The sequence below is a fragment of the Protopterus annectens genome, chromosome 2.part2, assembly GCF_019279795.1.
Source record: "Protopterus annectens isolate FY-2018-M chromosome 2.part2, PAN1.0, whole genome shotgun sequence".
NCBI lineage: Eukaryota > Metazoa > Chordata > Ceratodontiformes > Protopteridae > Protopterus > Protopterus annectens.
In genome coordinates, this window is record NC_056730.1 from 97,431,202 (window position 1) to 97,453,817 (window position 22,616).

The 22,616-nt window shown below is 41.9% G+C and overlaps 1 protein-coding gene across 1 annotated transcript in view; it reads left to right on the plus strand.

Moving 5' to 3' along the window:
* Positions 1 to 22,616, plus strand: part of LOC122795553 (interleukin-31 receptor subunit alpha-like) — a 1,451,325-nt gene that overhangs the window by 104,511 nt on the left and 1,324,198 nt on the right. The window lies entirely within an intron of this gene.

A 22,616-nucleotide genomic window follows, 5' to 3' on the forward strand; every position in this document is an offset into this window, starting at 1 on the left:
ATAGTTAACTAGAACATTTATACATCACCTAGTTAAAAATGTCAGCTTAATGTCAGTTGCCTACTTAGATAACAGTGAACAAAGCTTTACTAATCAAGACTAGCAGAATAAATGCAATCATATTCCATACAAAGGCATACTTGGTGGTGATGGAACCATATTAAAACATAGATGTTTTAAAATAACATATCCCTATAGGGTCATATTCTAATGCCCTGTTACTGGGACAACCATCCTCTTACCTTCTGCTAACATAATACTTGAACCTAAAAAATCCTATACTAATTGGGCCTTAAGATATAAGGCATTTATTACATAAAACCTGTTAATATATTTTCGACATACCCTTGGTCACATGATAATATATTTATTTAACTACTTCCTAGGTAGTCCACGTGCCTCTAGAGAACTTTTTATAGACACTTTGCCATTTAATCCCAACCCCTTATCTGCTTTTAACTTCAATATCCACTGTAACTCACTTTTTTCCACTAAATTCTTAATAGTACCCATCCTTGGACCACATATTACTTCATCTAGTGCCATAATCCTAAAATCATGGTATTTACCACTTCCTTCTATATATTTAGATAAAGCACTTACTTGATCCCTATTCCTTATGCTATTAGTTTGTCTTTGTTTATCTTTTCGGCTTTTCCCGGTTAGGGGTCGCCACAGTGGAACTATGGTCCGCTAATGATTGGCAGTCGATTTTTATGGTGCCGAGTTGCCAGCCCGACACCCAACCTTCAGCAAAGGCACGCCCATTCATGCATGTCTTTCGGAGGCCACTCGACCATGGGGAGAACATGCAGACTCCACACAGAAGGCACTCCAGCCAAGAATCGAACAGGAGAACCTCTTGCTGTGAGGTAACAACTCAACTGCTGTACCACCGCAGAATTTTTATTTCTTATGCTATTAGTGTGTTCTCTAATACTTTCTCTGAATGTCCTATTGGTTTTAGCAACATAGAAGTGTAAACAGCAGTCACATTGTGCCACATATGTTATATTTCTACAATCACAAGTGACTGTAGTCCCTATTGTATATTTCGCTCCTGTGTCTGGATGAATAAACTCATTTGTATTCTTTATATATGGACACATACTACAATGTGTACATGCACTGTGTTTTTAAATTAAAGAAATGCTGATGTCACTCACATAACTTGGGGACATATGAGCTGAGGAATGATTTGTTAAATGAAGATTTGAAATTAATGGGCGTTATTAGTAAGTATATAAATACTGTTTTTAAATGTGTTTTTAAGTATGTATATGGTCAGATGAAGCCACAGCATGTGTTGAAAGTGCTTACCAGTTATTAAAATGTTTATCTGTTTATATTATATGCGACTTGGAGCCATACTTCATATTACTGCTGCTGTTTCATTCATTTTTGCTGTTACTTGTGTGCTGCAATGGTTTACGCTTACCAGCTGGTTGTTTTTTGACATTTTGTCATTTATGTGTTAGTTCATGGGAACAGAGTTTTTACCAAAGGGGATGACAATGCACTTTTTGGCATTGAGCTTGAGGCCATGCCTCTGCCACCAGGCATTTGTCTCACTGAGGCCCTTCTGCAGGATGTCCACATCATTTGGGGACTCAACTATGGCTTCTAGTTTGCAGTCATCTGCGAACTTCATTAGCCAGAGGCCTTCTATGTTAACCTGTACTTCAGAGAAGTAGATACCAAACAGGAGAGGTCCCAGGATTGAACCCTGTGATACTCCACTTGTCACTGGTTTGAAGTCAGATTTGGAGTCTGCAACTTTTACAGTGTGGATTCTGTCAGTGAGCCAGTTGGCAACCCATCTTGTGATGTAGGGATTTATACCTAGTTTAGTGAGTTTACCTATAATTCCAGAATGGAGGATGGTGTCGAAAGCCTTGGCGAGGTCAAAATAGGCCATGTGAACCTCCTTACCCTCGTGTACGGCTTTGGTGACTGCCTCAAAGAAGTCAATCAGGTTCAGAAGGCATGATCTGCCTTTCACAAACCCGAACTGGGTGGGGTCCAGAGTTTGGAGGTTACCAATGTCTTTGTATATGAGTTCTATGATGATATGTTCCATGGCCTTGCAGACCAGGCTTATCGTTCCCAGGATCAGTGGTGGCTCCCCCTTTGTGGAGTGGGATAAAAAGAAGTTATGTACCTACCATAACGTTCCATGTTAGTTGTCTTCATCTCGCCTTCTTTCTTGCTGGTTGGGATCAGAGCTGATCCTCGGCTCTGACTCAGCCATATTCTATAGCTTGAGTGCTGTTTACTGGCTCAAGGCTACCCCTTATCCCATGATGCCTAGCGCTAGCTACCCAGATCTCATTTGAAATAGCTAACCCCAGCCATAGCTATATAATGAACCCCTCCAAGCAAAAGGTTGAGCATACCTGTCATACTTTCTAAGTCAGTAGAGGAAACAAACCAGAATACACTCAGCCAGTGAAACTCCTCTTGGTCCAATAGGACAGGGGGATGGAGGGGGGGATGCAAGAAAGAAGGTGAGATGAAGACAACTAACATGGAACGTTATAGTAGGTACATAACTTCTTTATGTTAAGTTGTCTATCTCACCTTCATTTCTTGCTGGTTGGGACAGCGTCCCTAGCACCTACAATCCTGGGCGGCTCATTGGAACAGACTTTTCAGAACAGTGGAACCAAAGATAGCTCTACTTCTAGAGACCATATCTAACTTGTAATGAGAAATAAAGGTATGAGGGTTTGCCCATGTAGCAGCTGGGCAGACAGAGTCCATGGTCAACCTCGACTGGAAGGCTACAGAGGTGGCCAAGGCCCTAGTATAATGACCTTTCAGTTTGATAGATAACTCTTTGTTTCTCAGTTGATAGATGAAGGTAATAATGTTAGACAACCACCTGGATAAGGTCACTTTTGAAATTGGGAGACCTTGTTTGCCCTGAACATAGGAAAGGAAAAGTTGGTCCGACTTGCTTATATCCTTCGTTCTATGCAGGTAAAAACACAATTGTCTATGAACATCCAATTGGTGTAATTTGTATTCTGCCTTGTTGGTGTAGTTAGGGAAAAACACAGGGAGGTCTATAGATTGGTTCAGATTATTTTCTGAGCAGACTTTCGGAAGGAAAGAGGGATTAGTCCTCAGAGCAACTCTGTCCTTATGAAAAACTAAGTACGGAGGACGAACACTTAGTGCCTGAAGTTCAGAGATGCGTCTGGCTGAAGTAATAGCTACCAGAAAGAGTTTTCCAAGATAGAAACTTAATAGAGCAGGATGCTGCCGGTTCAAAAGGGGGCATAATTAAGGAGGTTAGTACCAAATTAAGGTCCCAAAGAGGAGGGGGATCTCTCACTGGGGGCCTAAGGAGAGTAGTCCCTCTGAGAAAAGCTTTACACAGCTTGTGAGCCATAATGTTTACATTAGACAACCCAACATGAAAGTTAGAGATGGCCGCCAATTGAACCCTGATTGTAGCAGAAGCGGACCCAGAATGAAAAAGTTCTGCTAGGAACTCCAAGATTTCGTGTACTGGGGCTGAAAAGGGATCTATGTTCCTAGCCTTTGCCCAACAAGAAAAACGTTTCCATTTGCTAGCATAAGTTTTTCTAGTGGCGGACTTGTGAGAGGAGACAATAATCTCACGAATGGCAGGGGAAATGCTGGGAAGCCTGGCTAGGGTTGGAAGTGGAGCAACCAAGCTGTGAGCTGGAGTGTTTGGAGGGATTGATGCAGCCCACCTGATTGATGATTCAGCATGTCTGGAATAGGATCCAGAGTCCAGGGCTGCTCGAGAAGGTAACGGTGCAGGAATGGGAACCATATCTGTCAAGGCCAGTAGGGGGCAATGAGGATCATTTTGCAACCCAATGATAATGCTTTCTGTATGAGTTTCAGTATCAGGGGAAATGGAGGAAAGGCATAAAGAAGTCCCTGAGGCCAATGGTGGACTAGAGCATCTCTGAAAGAGTGACTGGGGAGCAGAAGAAGGGAGAAGTAGTTGCTGCATTTGCTGTTGAAAGGGGTGGCAAAAAGATCGCAGCAAGGCTGTCCCCCCTTGTGGAAGATCAGATCCGCAACTACCTGATTCAGAGACCACTCGTGAGGCATGAGAATAGCTCTGCTGAGCCTGTCCGCTATGACGTTGGACCTCCCAGGGATGTGCGTTGCAATCAGAAATCGTTGGGAGGAGATCACCCACTGTCAGAGTCTGAGCACTTCTCAACATAGGGGGTAGGACCTGGTTCCACCCTGCTTGTTGATGTACCACACCACTGACATGTTGTCCGTTTGAATTGCAATGGTCCCAGAAGGGAGAGAGTCCTGAAGAGCTTGCAATGATAGGAGCACGGCTCTCATTTCTAAGACGTTTATGTACAGATGGTACTCGTGAGGCTGCCAAGTGCCTTGGACTGTCCTGCCCTGATAATGCCCCCCCCCACCCTATCAGGGAGGCATCTGTGGTCAGTGTGGCAACCGGAGGGGGTTGAATGAATGGTCTGCCCTGAGACACTAGTGAGGAGACCATCCACCAAGAAAGGTACCTTTTGCATGTTTCTGTAATCATGATCATATGAGAGATGGGCAGCTGTTGAAAAGACCACTGTGTGAATAGAAGCCACTAAAGAATTCTCATGTGAAAGTGGGCCAGAGGGATTAGAAGAATTGCCGCTGCCATGGAACCCAGAGTTTGAAGGATCAACCTGACTTGGACCTTTTTTCACTGTATTAGAATTTGTACTTGCTGTCGAATTGTGGTCACCCTGTTCTGGCGGTAGCCTTGCGGACATACTCCTTGTGTCTAAGTCTGCTCCTATATAGGTAATAGATTGACAGAGCAACAAGGCAGATTTTTCAAAATTTATTGTAATGCCTAGCTGGGAGCAAATTGTGATTGTGTCGTCCCTGGCTTGTAGAAGTTGATGTCAGGTAGTAGCAGTAAGGAGCCAGTCATCTAGATATGGAAACATCTGGAATCCTCGACGTCTCAGTCGTGACCACTGCCATACATTTGGTGAACACCCTGGGGGCTGTGGTGAGACCAAAGGGCAGAGCTCTGAACTGATAATGACTGGCTCCCAGCCGGAAGCGAAGGAATCTCCTGGAGCGCCTGTCCATCTTGATGTGATAGTACGCATCCCGGAGATCTATGGAGCGCATCCAATTGTCCTGACCCAAAAAGGGCAGAATGGACTGTAGCGTGACCATCCGAAACTTTGTTCTTTGGACAGACTTGTTTAGTCTGCTGAGATCCAGAATCGGTCTCCAGTCCCTTGTCTTTTTTGGTACCAAAAAGAACCTTGAGTAAGTTCCGAATTGGTCTTGGTCTGCCGGGACTTCCTGGATGACTATTTTTTCTAGCAGTTTTGAAACTTCTATGACTGCTTGGTCCCTCAGATTGGGTGAAACATCTGGAAGGGATTTGCTTGACGGTAAGGGGGGTTGAAAGAAGGGAATTCTGTAACCACCGGATATGATTGAGTGTACCCATTTGTCTTGCTTCAAATTCTGCCAGTCTTTTGGGTACAGTGATAGTCTTCCCCCGACTGCCTCCAGAGGTGGGCAGCCGGGCAACCCTTCAGGGATGCTGGAAGGGCTTCTCAGAGAAGGATTCTCTGCTGCCCTGGTTCTGCGGACCCCCTCTGCCACAAGGGCAGCATCTGTTGTTGTTGTTTCCTCCCCTGCCCCTGGAGGAAAAATTGCTACGTGTGTCAGGTGAGGCTCCCTGGGATTTTTGAAACCACATTTTACCACTCTTCTGACCCTTGGGGTATGGTCTGAAAGGAGTGGAAAAACAGACTGCCACGGCAGAGAGAGTCTTGCCTTCTTGTTCACACCTAGTCAGAGTGTCCTTCAACTGTGGTCCAAAGAGAAAGGAACCATCAAAGGGGGTGTTGGTGAATGACGCTCTAGTCTAAAGGGTTTTGCAAAATTACACAGCTGCATCCATGCGTGTCTTCTAAGGGCCACGCCTGTACCTGCGGCTCTACTCGCACCATCGGCTGCATAGGAAATGAGCCTCATGGAGGAGTTGACTACAGAATTAAGGGTCGTCAGCTGAGAAGCCACTTTAGCTTGAGCCCCTTCAGCTGATGGATATGAAGCCGGGTAAAATGGCATAAGTAATTCAGTAACCTCATAGAAAAGGTCGCTGAAGCAAACATTCGCTTCCCGTATCTATCCATAGTCCTCGACTCCTTGTTAGGAGGATGGACAGATGAAGAAGTTTCTGCTAACTCTTTCTTAGTGGTTGCTGCTACCACCATGGCATCCACAGGAACACCTTTGGTAAGGAACTGCTTATCAAGGGGTGCAGTGATAAACTTGCTGAGTCTCCTCAGGGTTGGTTCCACTGTATCTGGGGCTGACCAAGCCTTTTGAGCCACCACTGACATGGGTGGATCGAAAGGCGGAGAAACCCAGGAGGTGGAAGGTCGGGAACCGAACACATCCAGGAATACAGACTCATCCTTGGTAGGGGCTAGGGGAGTCCAGTTCCCCCTCTGCTTAAGCATTTCTAGGATGTCTGAGAAGGAAACATCTTCAGAGGGGGTTCTCAGGGACCCTTCCGATTTATCTACGTCTGTATCAGAAGTGACAGACTCAGGGGAGTCAATGTGCTTCCTCTTGCACTTCTTCTTCCAAGGGGGCTCCTCTGAATGATCAGGGGAGGCCTCAGAAGAAGAGGAAACACCCAATGGGGTGCCCTGGAGCACCTGTTCCCCACGCTTGGGGTCTGGAGGAGGAGCAGAGGTTGACGCAGGCACTATAGGGTGGGGTCAAACGTGGAGCTGACTCAGTGGCCAGAACACTCTTCATGACATCAAGGGCGTCCCTGCCATGATGCAGAGAAGGCTCCGGTTCCGAGGAAATCGGAATCCTTCTCCACACCGAGAGAGATGGCTCTGAGGCTGATGTAGGAGCCGAGCTCACCTGCAGTGAAGCTCCGAGAGGGAGAACGGGGTCGGACAAGGGTCCGATGCCACTCACCCCCTCGGAGCCAATGAGGGAGCCTCGGCACCCAGATCCCTCGATGGACGGCGCCATCGAGGGAATTGGAGCCAACGATGGAACCAAAGGAGAAATAGTTATCGGAGCCGACGGTTCCATGACTCGAACCCCAATGAACTCTGGCTCCAAGCTCAATGGAGTCGGAAGAGGAATAGAGATAGAAGTGGACAGAGCCGACACCTGTTGAGGAGGGCTGGACAACATCTTGGCAAGTGCCTGCGACTTCAGCAACCTACTGACCACTCTCTCCACGTCGTGATCCAAGAGCCTAGAGGACCGAGAGGAGTGGGAAGGTCTGTAACTGGGCTAAATCTGCAGCAGGGGAGATGGAGGAGCTGAATATATGGATTCTAGAGAAGGGGACCTCAGCCTCTTCTGGCTCTGTGATGGCTCCAAAGACACTAATGGAGCCGATGGGGGGATAGTCTCCTCAGTTCCAACCGGAACCGAAGTAATAGGTAAGGTTTGAACCAATGACGGCTCCGAGCTTGGAACCGATGATTTGGTCAGTTTTGGGGATTTCACAGGCTGAGCCTTGGCCGGTGAATCCTGGGGCTTGAGAAGACCCCTCAGAATAAGCTTATTCTTGCACTCCTGCAGAACTCTTGGGCTAAATACATGGCATACAGAACAAGAGTCCTGTAGGTGCACTGCGCCTAAGCAATAGACGCAAGAAGTGTGCCCATCTGTCAGAGACATTTTCTGACAGCATGAGTCACACTTCTTGAATCCAGACACCTTGGATTCTTTAGACATATCCAACAAAATACCTGTAAGATACTACACTGATTTTTGGCCAAAAGGCCGAACAGCAATAACAAAATACCACAGCACTAATAACAAAAGACAAAAACACACAGTATACTACAGCTAAAGATTGTTTTTTTTTTTTTTAAACTAGGAAGCCTCTAACTTAAATGGCTACCTAACAATAAGAAAGAAGGAAAGGCTTAACTAAACTCTAACCTATAAGAAGGGATAGGGGTGGGGGGAGGGGGATAACGCTCTAATTTAAATGAGTTCTAAGGGAAAGGACTACCAATATACTAAACTAACGCAACAAGTTACAGACTACAATTTAAGCAGTAAACTCCCAGAAAAAGCACTAATCTGACAAAAAAAAGTTCAACAAGAAACTTATACAAGCCTGAGCCAGTAAGAACGACACCTCGCAGATGAAGCGGCAAACGAGATCTGGGTAGCTAGCGCTAGGCATCATGGGATAAGGGGTAGCCTCGAGCCAGTAAACAGCTCTCGAGCTGTAGAAGATGGCCGAGTCAGAGCCAAGGTTCGGCTCCGATCCCAACCAGCAAGAAACGAATGCGAGATAGGCAACTTAACATCTGTTGCTGTGCGCCATTCAGTGGGCACAAAGCCTGATATGAGACTATGATTGAACATGGTATTTAGGTGGGGAGCCAGTTTGTTCTGAAGTTCTTGATGTTCATGTCTCACAAAATGGCTGTTGTATGGCATTAATAATATGGAGGCATGCTGAATCGCATAAGGGTCATTCATTCATTCACCTTTCATGCTTCCAAACATATGCCGAGAGGCTGGACATGGATATGAAACTTTAGGACCCTTGTGGTAACACAGAAGTGGAAGGCTGCAGGCTACATGGTGTCAATAACTGGAACGTTACACAGACCAATAAACCACACAGACTTCTGTTACCAAGGGTGTAGCTAGGCAATCACCATCTATGACAATGAGATGAGGATCAGCTAGTTAAGTTCTGACAATGCATTTTCACTGCTGTCCACTTACACGAGAAAAAAAGAAAGTTAAAAAAGTCTGGCCTGTCCGAAATGTATCTCTTGTAAAGTAGTAGAGATTGATGGCTGAGCTTTTAACACACTACAAATAAAGATGCGAAATTATTTATTTTATTTTTTATTTAATATTTGTTTACTGGGAAAGTCTGACTTGGAACAACTGAACGAGCCAATTTTCAATGGAAGCCCGGGGAGAAACGTTCCAGACGCATGTCTTTGTAATGCGGGAGGAAACCAGAGCACCTGAAGGGCATGCATAACATTTTGAAATGGTGTTTCAAAAAAAAAAAGACAATCAAATTCTGATCCTTAACAGCAAAACTCATTTGACGAGTTACTCTCCAAATTATTACCTAGGACTACATGAACTAAAATTAGTTTTTTACACTAGAGAAAATGTCCTCCTTGTTCATAATAAATTTAAGCAGTTTTGTCACTATACACCCACTAGTTGACCATCCATTTAACCATACCTGTCAAATGTATTTTCGATTGACGCAGACAGTTTCTATTAGGCAATAACTTTTACTTACGGCATACATAATGTTCTTTTTTTATTTACCTCCTGGAGCCACAGGTCGAAGTTTTCTCATCCCAGGGCTGGGAGTGCAAATCGGACAGTACAGTACAGTAGTTTGCTGAAGTACTTGGGCTTCGCATTTGGCAGAACTTAAATTAAATTTAAACTCACTGCTGCCTTGCCTGCTGTGCTACCCTGCTATATTCCAAATTTCCTGATCCAAACAGATGCCTGCTAATGTATGTAAATACTGTCCCATTGTCTCTGATAGGCTGGCAGTCTGATGCTTGCAGCGTGATGATGTCAGACACAACTTGTAAAAAAAAAAAAATTGAAAAAAAAATCAGGAATTAAAGGGGAATTTGTGGCACCCTGTTATTTTGCCCACTGAACTGGTAAATACCAAGGAATTTGGTACAGTTGAGAGGTATGCCAGAGACGCACACACGTATTTGTTTATATCCTTAGCATACATCCATTACTAGAACATTGGGAATGATTTGTTTAGTACGTACTTGACTCAGATATTGAAATTAATATATAAACTCCTCTTGCACACCTGCTCCAAGTGTAGAAGAAAAGATAAGTTATGCCCCTCATCCACAGTGATATCACATTCCCTGTACATCAATTCATTATTTTACAGCCATGTTTCTCGTTACAGTATAATCCCTGGCAAATCAGTAATTATTGCTGCTGTGGTGCAAGTTTAACTTTGTTAACTGCAAAATGTTGTTTTCTGTTTTTGCTTGGTAGTAAGCCTGAAGATGGTCTGTTTAGGTCAGCGCTCAACCCCAATCATCAAATGTGTAAATAAATAAATAAATAAATGAGTAAATCTGAACATCCCTGTGATAGTCTGCAGTACATTCGGTACTTACATGAATGTCCTCCTTATCATAGCCATAGAACATTCAGCAACTGATTACTAGCCACACTTTGCATTGTAACCTCACTCCCAACACATCCAGTAATAAGTACTGAGCACCACTGTAGTCCTGTTTATAGTAGCATATGTCTCACTGGCATCTCTGCTACTTTCTTCATTCCTACTGCCAAATGCAATGTCTGTTGGAACTATACTGACTTGCTAATTTTTGCAACTTGTTTGTTAATTATTTCTGTTTCTGAATTCTTTAAGACTTTTTCTTTCATGTTTTTCTTCTGTACGTTGTATTACTTTGCATTATATGAGATGTTTTGCTGTATGTATGTTTAATCATGCTTTAGATACTCAAAGTACTTTAGTTTGTCAGTTATTATCTTAAGATTTGGTATTTTATTTAGAAGGTTTTGAGTTTTTGGAGTTTCTATGTATTTTTTCTGTAGTTTAGAATTCTATTTCTTATTTTCGTGGCGGGGTTAGGGCATGGTAGCCTGTCTTATGTGTTGTTCTAATTTAATATTTTAAATTATTCTTAAAAGTCTATGGCTGCATATGGCATGGAAATATGTTGCAGTTATTAGTAACTTTTGCACATTCATGTGAATGCAGACCCATATGCACATAACACACACACACACACACACACACACACACACACACACACACACACACACACACACACACACACACACAAACACACACACACACAATTTTTTTGTTTATTTTATTTTTATTTTACATTTGTTGACCGGGCTGGTCTAGCTGGATACATGTCCATTTTCAGTTGAGGCCCGGGGAGAAAAGCTCCACATAGAGATACATAATAGTACAATTACATAAAAGAAGTTATACAGTGTTAAGAAAAAATATTTAGGAAATGTAAAATAGTACAGTCAAAACGACCCCCCCCCCCTTTTTTTTTTTTTTTTTTTTTAATAGTATTCCAATTCATAGGTTACAGTGATATTTATGCATAAAATGCTTATAATTAGTGTACGTAGGATAGATTGTAAATATTTCATATGAAGACATGAAGGAAGGGAGGGAATGAGTTAGGGGGAGAAGAAATTAGCCAGGGTTAGTGCAGGTGCATAGCCAGTGATTATTGAGATGTGATTTTAGATGTTTTTTAAAAAGTAGGAGAGAAGTCTGAGCTGTGATTTCGGTTGGAAGTTTATTCCATAATTTTCCTACAGAGTTTGAGAACAAGGAGTCACTTGCTGAGTTGTTTGATTTAGTAGTGTTAATCAGTAGTTTGTTTGAAGAACGTACATTTTTGAGGTTGTTATATGGGGTGATAAGGCTAGAGAGTATAGGAGTGTTGCTAGGTTGATACAGGGTCTTGTGGGCTAAAGTAAGGTGGTAAGATTGAAGCTGGTTAGGGAGTTCAAGCCAGTTTAAGTGTTTAAGATTTAAGCAGTGGTGGGTTCTGAAAGGGGAGCCTGTAGCAAATCTAGCAATATTATTGTAGGAAGTTGCTAGTTTCTTGAGGTTGTTTTTGGAGATATTAGTATATATGGGAGCAGCATAGAGCAGAGTGGATAAAAAGGTGAGTTTGAGGTATGGCAGACCTAGCTTCTGGAGAAAGATAGTTTTTGATGCGATAGAGGGATCCTAGTTTCTTATTAATTAATTTTATTGTATTGTTTATGTGTGTGTCTCGAAGTTTAGGTTGTTGTCAATTGTTATACTTAGCAATTTAGTGGTAGGGTCAGGTGAGATAAGGGTACCATTATTAGAAATAAGATTTATTTGTACAGGGGAAGACTTTTGGGTTGGGGTGAAAAGTAGCAATTTAGTTTTTTTGGGATTTAGGAGAAGGCAACGGTAGGAGAACCATTGTTCAACAGTGTTAAAGGCTTTTTGAGTAATTGACTGAAGTTCGGTTGGTGAGGAGGCAGAGCAGATTAATGTAGAGTCATCTGCGTACTGAATGCAGGTGGAGTATGGGATTTCAGATTGCAGGTCATTTATGAAGATAGAAAGTAAAAGTGGGCCTAAAATAGAGCCTTGTGGAACGCCGAGGGAGATTGGGCGGTGATTGGATAGTTCATTTTGCCAGAGTACGGCCTGCTGATTGCCAAGGTAAGATGTAAACCATTTTAAAGATAGAGAATCCAAGGAGAGAGACTTAAGGGTGTGGAGAAGAAGTTGATGGTTGACCATATCAAAAGCTTTGGATAGGTCAATGAAAACTGCGGATGATAGTCTATTGTTATTACGGTTGTTGTTGATACAGTTTGTGAATGATAGCAGGGCAGTGGTAGTACTATGAAAAGGTCTAAAGCCATGTTGGCAGTTGGCAAGTAGGTTATTTATAAGATGGTGATTGAGTATCTGCTTGTGAATGCATTTTTCCAAAATTTTAGCTATAGGGGATAGTAAAGCTATGGGACGATAGTTGGAGAAGTCATTGGAAATCCCACCCTTATGTAATGGGATGATATGTGAGATTTTCCAGATTGATGGTACTTCACCTTCTTTTATAGATCTGTTTATCAGAATGGAAATAGGGTAGGCTAGGGCTTTAGCACCTTTTTGCAAGAATTCTGCTGGGAGTTTATCTGCAGATGGGGAGGTTGGTTTTAACTTTTGGAGAAGGGAGGAGATGTAAGAAGTGGATACTGGTTGGGGGTGAAATTGTGGGGGTGGATTATGGGAAGATGTGGGCAAGTTGGATATATCAGGTGATAGGTGGCTAGCTAGAGTTTGAATGGTTTCTGTGAAAAAAGAGTTGAAGGCATTGGCAGTTTCTTTTGGATTATTGGGGTTAGATCCTTGGGGACTGGGTGTGATTGATTGGCCTGGGTAGAGAAGATTATTAATACTAGCCCAGAATTTTTTAGGTTGTCTGGTAGAGGATTGTTGTAATTGTAGATAGTAATTCTTTTTATCTAGCAGGATGGCTCTTTTAGTACTGTTTCTGTGTTCTCTAAAGGTTTGATGGTCTGACAGATTCTTGGAAGTCCGCCATTTTGCCCAATATTTATTTCTAAGTAGGATTTTCTGTTTAGTAGTAATAGTAAGCCATGGGGCTGGTTTAGCTATGATTCTGATAGAACGGGTTGGAGCATGATGATCCAAGATAGCCAAGAATGTAGAATTAAAGTATTCCACGGCATTGTTGAGAGGGAGAGTTTTTAGCGGAGACCAATTACATTGATTAAGTTCTGCTTGGAAAAGTTCTAGGTTGAAATGCTTTTTGAGCGTATTGTTCGGAAAGTGTTTGGGAATGTTATGTTGGTTTTATGTCTAATAATATATGTCAGACAATGGTCACTAAGGTCATCAGGAAGGATGCCTGTTGTGTAGGTTTGCTGTGGGGTATTAGTTAGTATCCAGTCTAAGGTGCTTGCCTTGTTATTGATTTTATTGGTTCTGGTATGGTGATTAATTAGTTGTGAGTAGCCATACAGGTTAATGTGGGTGGTGGGATTTATATTTGTGCAAGAGCTTGTTGTGCACACAACCACACACACATCCATCTTACCACATAAAGGTCAAATTTTAAAGCATGCCAGCATAGGGAATGGTACTGAATGCTATGGCAAAGTTAAGATACACTATGTACACTGCAAAGCCACCATTTACAGCCTCCATAACCATTTCAAAGAAGTTTGCCAGATTAAAACATAGTGTTGGAGGACAAGTCTAATAAGGTTCTTGATATTGCAGTTTATGAAACCAGCTATAATGTGTTCCATGGCTTTGCAGATGAGACTTGTAAAGCTGACAAGTCTGTAAATACCCATGTTGGTTGCAAGACCGGTCATATGGACAGGCATCCCCATTGCAGTGTTCCACCCATCAGGAACACAACCAGAAGCTAAATTTAGGTTAAACAGTTTAAGGAGTGTATCTACAAGGAGAGGCTTATTATTGCTAATTAAGCAACTAGTTATATTGTTAGGTCCCATGGAAACAGTATTTTGGTCTTGGTTAGCCCTTTCAGTAAACGATCTTTAGAAATAATGGGCAAGCAAGTAAGGAATTTATATATTCCACAGCTTTGAGTAGAAGTCTCAGGGAGGGATGAAGTTGGCACTAAATTTGTTTGCAGGATATTGGCAATGTCTGTCTTATGAAATAGGAGACATCATTATGAATAAGTTCTGTGCATTGTAGAGTATTGTTTTTCATTTATCTAATATAGCTAAAGAAGGATTTATAATTGTCTTTGGCTTCAGAGGCCAGCCTAAGGTCATGGGCTCCTTTAGTGGACCTGACAGTTTTCTTCATTTTTTTATTGTTTTATTATTTTTTCTTTTGTTGTGTAGTTTATTTATGATGGTGGACCATCAGGGTGGTGTGATATGTGGTTCTGCTATGGACTACTAGCCCTATGCTTTTCTTAAATGAATATAAAATACCTTAGAGATGCCTGTTGCTGTATTAAGGTCAGGGGAAATGCAGTCATAAAAGCTATGGAAAGCTATGGAAAGGATCATCATGGACCTCATAAATAAAGATATTGGGGACCTACAGACACTGGATCCTACCCAGTTTGGCTTTGTTAAGGGCAGATCCTGCCTCTTAAACCTGGTTGATTTCTTTGAAACAGTCACCAAGGCCATTGATGAGGGGACGGTGGTCCACAAAGCCTACCTGGACCTCGCAAAAGACTTCGATACAATACCCCACTCGGGCATTATAATAAGCTCACCAGCTTAAATATAAACCCCTATGTCACTAGATGGGTTGCAAACTGGCTCAAGGACAGAACCCACATGGTTAGAATTGCTGGAACCATGTCAGACTCCAAACCAGTTACAAGTGGCATCCCATAAGGCTCAGTCCTGGGACCTCTCTTGTTCGGTATATATTTCTCGGAGGTACAGGCAAACACGGAAGGACTGTGGCTGACCAAGTTCGCAGATGACTGCAAACTGGGCGCCATAATCAACTCTCCAGCCGACACAAGCATCCTCCAAAAAGGCCTCATAGAAACAGACAACTGGTGCCAGAGCCATGGCCTCAAGCTAAACGCCAAAAAGTGTATAGTCATCCCCTTTGGCAAAAACAAAGTGCCCACAAATTACCACATAGGTGGTAATCCATTAAGTACAGAAGAAGTAATTAGGGACCCAAGTTGATAGCAATCTCTCATTTGACAACCACGTGGCCAAAGTGGTTAGAAAAACATTTTATATAGCCCACCTAATCATGAAGGGATTCACATCTAGATCAGGGGAGGTCATCGTGCCTCTTTACTCATCCCTCATTAGGCCCATAATTGAGTACAATGCCCCTTTTGGGATGTTCCTTACCAGACACCTGCAGCAACTGGAAAGACCCCAAATGTACCTCACCAAGAGGATCAAAGGGCTCAAACAGATGTCATATGCTGCCCGGTTAAAGAAACTCCAGCTCTACTCAGTGGCATACCGCCTGCTCAGAGATGATCTGTGCCTGACGTATAAAGCCATGTCCAACCTGGAATTAATGGACATGCTGCACCTCAGAAAATCCAAATCCCATTGAGCTACGCACTTGAGAGACTTGAACCTCAGCACTGAAATAAATAGGACATGCTGGTGGGACAAATTCATAACCCAGAGGCTCCCTTCACTCTGGAATAAAATCCCAGTCCAGGTTAGGCAGAGTCCCTCATTGACTCTCTTCAAGAGGAATCTTGATGAGTGGATGGGAGATCGTAGGTTTACCCCGGGTATCACTTCTGTGTCACTGTTAGACAGAGGCACAGTATACTAACCTCGAAAAAGGGCATAGCAAAATTAATTTAAAATGGGTGGCGAAAGCCAAACACACTCTGGCTAGGCTTATAAATGCCCTAGGGCAGATAGTCTAGTATGAACCTATGAACCTATAATTGAATTTATAATGATTTATAAGTGAATTTACTTATTTGTCTTCCTGTCCATCTAGGTATCTGTAGTGTACATGTAAATGCTGTCATAGCAGAGATGACATACCTCAGAACTGAATCATGTGGCATGTAAACAAATTTGGTGTTATGGACTTTCTGATCCAATTACTGTTAAGAATTTAATTATTCATGAACCCTAGTTTATCATGTAATTTCACATTAGTACATTGGAAAATACAGTCAAATGGCAGATTTTTAACTACTGCTACTGAGTTAGTAAATACAAAAACTACACCAGATTCCTCTGGAAAACATTTTCAGACATAATGAAAGGTGCAGTTCTTTAGCCACCAATTAAGTTACGCATGGGTGTCTAATGTTAGTTATCGGAAAAATTAGGATTACTTATTTATAAAGCTACATAATAATGTATTTCACAAGGATGGAATACGTCAGTCTGGAATTTGTTATACGTGTCAGTTATTGGTGGCACTTAGTAATCCAGTCGCACAAAAATGCACCATTTATATTGTTACTGAGAGACAGGCATCTGAAAATACTAATTCGACCACTCTATGCTTTTTCAGTAGTGATATGCAGGATATCCTGCCCTTTAATCCAATTAAAATACTGGAATCCGCAGAGTGCATTTCTTAATGAAATCCTGTGGAAAATTTCTAAGACAGTATCAAATATTTCCTTACCATTTTGGCATGAAACCCATGCATCTGAGATTATTACTAAATGTAACCTTAATTTGTACAACTTTATTAATGTAATCAGAGAACACATTCCTTATTGTTAATGGAATTATTTATGAAATTAATTTCCTTCTCTGTAGTTGTTTTTTGATTGTTAGTCTTCAGTCACTGTCCTTAAACCCACACTGCATCTCTAATGTAAGAGATTTATTCAATATGAATGCCCTAAAAGTGTTACTTAATGTCATTCTTTAAAGGCACTACATTTTTATCCGCAATTCTCTTTTTAGCTCTCAGTGGAGCAGGAATGCATATTATCAGAACTTATATATATATATATATATATATATATATATGTATATATATATATGTGTGCGTGTGTGTGTGTGTGTGTGTGTGTGTGTGTGTGTGTGTGTATATATATATATATATATATATATATATATATATATATAAATATATATATATATATATATATATATATATATATATATATATATATAAAATATATGTATGTGTGTGTGTGTGTGTGTATGGGGCGGCCACAGTGGTGCAGCAGTTAACGGTGCCACCTCACAGCAAGAAATTCTCTGGTTCAATCCTCGGCTGGAGTGCCTTCTGTGCAGAGTCTGCATGTCCTACTTGTGGTCGTGTGGATTTCCTCTGGGTGTTCCAGTTTCCTCCCACATCCCAAAGACATGCTGTCGGTGGATTGGACACTCTAAATTGGCCTTAGGTGTGCATGTGTGTGCCTTCTGTGGAAGGTTGAGCACCGGGCTGGCAACTCAACACCATAAAACTCCACTGCCAATCATGAGTGGGCAGGTGTTCCTCTGTGATCTGCTGTGGCGACCCCTAATCGGGAAAAGCCGAAAGAAGAAGAAGAAGACTGCTGTATGATGATATGTAGGCATACTGTCTCTTTAGCATCACTCAATTAGCCTTCTGTCTGTTTTTTTTTTTCACATTTCTAGCTTCTGAATTTCAAAGAAAGTATTTCTTGTTACCTCATGCTGTGTTCATCCACACAGGCTCACCTTATGCTATACATTTCAAACTTCAGAGCATTAAATGTCATAATAATTATAGCATCGAGCCAGAATGAAGGCCATAATTTTATTCTGTATTTGGTAAGCCCAGTGTAGTTAATGGTAAATAATACTTGCACAGACTTTGTTCATTTATTCTTAAATTTCTTTTCCTGTAAACAACTGACTATTAATAACATTGTGTGCCAAATCGAAATGAGGGCAAACACAGTGATGTAACCAAATCATAGCAGCTGAAGGATGTGGACTGTTAAGTCTAACTTCATCTGTGATTTACACAAGTATTATTTTTGGCTGCAGTTCTTAGTTTCTCATTCTCTTTCACTTTATTGTGTGTGTGTGTGTGTGTGTGTGTGTGTGTGTGTGTGTGTGTGTGTGTGTGTGTGTGTGTGTGTGCACGCGCGCGTGTGTGTTTCTGTCTCTCTCTGTCTCTCATGTAAACTGTACATAAATTCCCACAGAGTCACACTGAGGGCATGATTAACTTTGTGATAAGGAAAATGACCTTTGACCTCAATACTCTCTCCTTCTCTGTCCTCCAAAACACACACACACACACACACACACACACACACACACACACACACACACACACACACACACACACACACACACACATACCACACAATTAGCACATCCCACTGAAGCAATGGGAAAGAGTGGAAGATGAAGGAACAAAATGGATACTTGGAAATTAAGAGTCTACATTGTATGATGAATGAAATAGCATATGCCATAGGATAGGGAGCTCATTTTGTGACTTGTGACTTTAGTCCTAATCATGATGATAACTCATTCCATAACCTTGACATTATGCACAGCACCGCCCCTGTACATATCCCAGATGAATAAACTTATCTCACAGCAGACCTGGACATTAAACAGATCTGCAAACTTTCACCTTCTTGGCACAAGTAAGTAAATCATTAACTAAAACTTGTGACAGCTCCATGCGTCTTTCTGCTAAAACTAATGTCTTTCGGCTTTTCCTGGTTAGGGGTTGCCATAGTGGAACTCCAGTCCACTAATGATTGGAAGTGGATTTTTTATGGTGCTGAGTTGCCAGCCCGACAGCCAACCTTCAAAGAAGGCACACCCATTCACACACGCACCTACCTGCATGTCTTTAAATGTCACTTGACCGCGGGGAGGACATGCAGACTCCAAACAGAAACTGCCATCAGCCATCATAAGTCTAAACTCCATAACTCTGTTCAAGACAGCATACGAGATAAACTTCAAAGTCCCCCTCCTTGAAAAAAACTTAATTTTATCATGTGATGTACAAGCTTCGTTCTGCTTCATCCCCACCCTTCAGCTGTTTTTTTTTAATTTAAGGACAGAGTCTTACATTTTTAATTCCAGAAAGCCTTTACTACAGATTTAAATAATAATGGATAGTAGATTCATAGGTGTGTACTAGGCTAATGATCTCTGGGGCCATTTTAAACCTAGCCATGCATCCCAAATTTCAGACAAGTTCTGGTACTTCTGGTAGTGTAAACAGGAACCTGTGAGATGAAACATTTACAAGCAGGGGCCTGGCAGATGAATTCCCTTAATGCAGCAGTTCATACAGAGACTTGGCTCAAATCTGAAACAAAAGAAAAGAGATTCTACCCCCTCCATTTAACATCCACAGGGTGAACAGAAAAACAAGATGTGGAGAAGGAATAGGCTGCCTGTGTCTATTAGAGACTTCTTCTTCTTTTGGCTTTTTCCCGGTTAGGGGTCGCCACAGCGGATCACTGTCCGCTCATGATTGGCAGTGGAGTTTTACAGTGTTGAGTTCCCAGCCCAGCGCCCAACCTTCCACAGAAGGCACACACACACACACACACACACACACACACACACACACACACACACACACACACACACACACACACACACACACACACACACACTCACACCTAGGGCCAATTTAGAGTGTCCAATCCACCTACAGCAGAGACATAGGTACCAAACCAGGAGTTAATTTCTGGTTTCCCATCCAGTTATCCAAGTTACACTTAACACTGGGTTTGGGAGAAACTTTGTTTCACATGGATGGGGAGACTATTCCAGAGAAGGGATAGTCTCTAGGATCGATACTTCTGCAGGTCCTATTGATATCATGTGCAAGGTTTGTAAAATATATTTTTAGGATACGGTAATATGCATACAGTACTCACCGTAGAGTAGAGTGAATTGTGTCTTACTTTTAAGTATTCTTGTAATTGCATTTATCATCTGTTAATTTGTGATGAGCATTGGGTCTGTGTGACAACTGCAGAACAGATATGTGGTTGCTCCAGATATGGAAATAAGGTACATAAGAAAATCTGTAGGTGGAATGCAGGAGTCCAGGAGGTTATCAAAAGAAAGGATCGTAGGAAAACATGAGAAACAGAAACGATGGCTGAGGCTAGGAATAAACACTGGTTGGCTACCAAAGAAGCTGAGAAAGGAGTTGCAATAGGAAAGAACAAGGCATCCCAGGCACTCTACCAGCTTCTGTAAAGTAAGCCAGTAGATGGCACAAAGAAAGAAGCTGTGCTACCCAGACACAGCCTACAATGAGAGAAGATGAGGAGCCCACCATAGAAGAAGTAAGAACAGCACGAAGGAAAATGAAGTCAAGGAAAGCAGTGGGCTAAGATGAGGTCACAGCAGATGTGATAAAGATGCTGGGTGAGACAGGGGAGAAATGGCTCTTGAGGGGTCACATAGCAATGTGGAGAGAAATGTGTATCCCAGATGACTGGAGAATAAGCATACTAGTGCCAATGCATAAGAAAGAAAGGGACATTCACAACTATAGGCAGCACAGAGGTGTCAAACTCCTGTCACACTGCATGAAAGTCCTGGAGAGGGTGTTCGATAAACAAATACACAGAGTAGAGGGAAGAAAGATGGGAGCTGAGCACAACTGACCCAATAGTTGCAGTGAGACTGATGGTTGAGAAGAAGCTATTAATAAGGAAATAATCCATCTGAGCTTTCTTAGACTTGAAGAAAGTGTGTGACATGGTCCCAAGATTGCTGATTTAGACAGTCCTGTGGTGGTTTGAAGTCCCAGAAACATTGGTAGAATTAGTGCAAGCTATGTACCAGGACCCAGTGACTCAAGTACAAACAGCGTTCGTTCTTACAGAGGAGTTTCCAGTGGGAGTGGATCTGCACTAGGGTTCAGCTCTGAGCCAACTGCTGTTCATACTGAGGATGTACTCTGAGCCAACTGCTGTTCATACTGAGGATGTACTACATTAACAAACAGGTTGGAAGGGAAAGATCAACAAAGCTGCTGTATGCAGACAATGAGTCATTACAGGCAGACTGAGCAAGAACTTGAGCAAAGAATAGGAGAATGTAAGTAGGGGCTTGGGAAATGAAACATTTGTAAGCAGGGGCATGGGAAATGAACCATTTATGATCTGCCTGTGTCCATTAGAGACATAGGTGCCAAACCAGAAGTGAATTTTCTGTTTCTCATCCAGTTGTCCAAGTTACACTTGAATTATGTGAAGGAGGAACTCTGTTTCACATGGATGGTGAGACTGTTCCAGAGAAGGGGTTGTCTCTGGGATATATACTCCTGTAGGTCCTGTTTATATCGTACACAAGTTTCTAAAGTATATTTTTAGGATACCCTAATATCCATACTCATACAGTACTCACTGTAAAGTGAACCGTATCTTACTTCATGTATTCTAATTGCATTTATTATCTGTTAATTTATGATGCACATTATGTTTGTGTAAGGACTACAGAATAGATATCTGGCCAAGTCAGGTGTGGAAGTAAGGTACATAAAGAGAGCTGGTGGTGAAATGCAGAAGAAGAAAGAAGGAGTGCAGGAAAAAGTAGGAGCTAGAAATGGTGGACCAGGCTAGGAAGGAATACTGGTTCACTAAGAAAGGAGTTGCAATAGCAAAGAAAAAAATATCAGAGGCACCCTACCCGCTTCTGGAAAGTAAATCAGTAGATGGCACAAATAAACTATATCAGGTTACAAGGCAAAGACAGAAAGATAATTAAGAAAACCAGACAGCCTTCATAAGGGATGCCAGCAACAACCTGCTCAGCAGTCCACAGGACATTAATGGCAGATGGATGGAATATCTCCAATAGTTTCTGATTAAAGAAAACCCCACAGAAGCTGTACTGCTCCAGACATGTCGAGAGAAGAGGAGGAGCCCACCACAGAAGAAGTAAGAACAGCACTAAGAAAAATGAATTCATGGAAAACAGCAGGCTCAGATGAGGTTACAGCAGATATGATAAAGATGTTGGGTGAGAGTGGGGAGAAACTGCTTCTGAGGGTACTCCTAGCAGAGTGGAGAGAAAGGCGTATCCCAGATGATTGGGAGAATAGGCATACTATACATATATACCCTATACACTACTATATGTGTGTGTGTGTGTGTGTGTGTGTGTGTGTGTGTGTGTGTGTGTGTGTGTGTGTGTGTGTGTGTGTGTGTGTGTATATAGGTAATACGTGGAGAAAACCCAGCAAACAAAGGATAAAAGTCCATTTTGGTTCAGACAAATCACAAATGTAAGCAGCAAAAAACAACAAGGACCTAGACAGCTAAAACCATAAATTTAATTGTTAAGCATCTTTTATGCTTTACAATTAAATTTATGGTTTTAGCTGTCTTGGTCCTTGTTGGTGTTTTGCTGCTTATTTATATATATATATATATATATATATATATATATATATATATATATATATATATATATATATACATGGGTCTAGGACATTTCACTGAATGCACATTTCACTGAAAGTCAAATTAGTGTGCACTTTTCACTGAAAGCTCAATTCATTGAAAACTCACTGTAAGTTATATATTGCCTTTTCCCCACTGTAG